Raw genomic sequence first — 438 nt, 5'->3', positions numbered from 1 at the left:
GGGCCGCCCCGGCCTCCGGCTATCACGGGAGGCCCTTGCGGAGCGCATCCTCGGGCCTCGGCTTGCGGCTGCGGAGTGTAAGCGGAGCCGTGGCCTCCGTGCCGGGAGAGGCTGCAATGGGTAATGCTGGGGTTGCGGGTACGCCGTGGGCTTGCGACTTGAGGGTCTTCTGCTCCGGGGTGTCGGGGTCGCACGGGCACCGCGGAAGGGCGCTGCTGCCGTCCGGTCCGCTCTCTAAGGCTGCCTGACCCGGAGCCCCCATTCTGGGGTACCGGCTGTATCGCTGTTTGATCGGGGCCGTGTGGGCTGCAAGCCTCCAGCGTGCTTGGGTCTGGGGTGACCCTGTGCATTCCTACAGTGCTTGCGAGAGCATCCTGAAACGGTTTGAGGCCTTGCCCTGCTCCATCCAGAGCAAGGTTATAGAAATTTCAGACAGGT

The 438-nt window shown here is 65.8% G+C and overlaps 1 non-coding gene across 1 annotated transcript; it reads left to right on the top strand.

Annotated features, from left to right (window-relative positions):
* The first annotated feature begins 306 nt into the window (after positions 1–306).
* LOC121105947 lies at positions 307–438 on the top strand. Its single transcript, XR_005838686.1, has one exon. It is a non-coding gene; the product is annotated as a small nucleolar RNA SNORA9 (small nucleolar RNA).

The sequence above is a fragment of the Ursus maritimus genome, unplaced genomic scaffold (genome assembly GCF_017311325.1).
Source record: "Ursus maritimus isolate PB19 unplaced genomic scaffold, ASM1731132v1 scaffold_3, whole genome shotgun sequence".
NCBI classification, from domain to species: Eukaryota; Metazoa; Chordata; class Mammalia; order Carnivora; family Ursidae; genus Ursus; species Ursus maritimus.
Note: the sequence above shows the minus strand (reverse complement) of the source record. Positions and strands in the feature narration are given on the sequence as shown.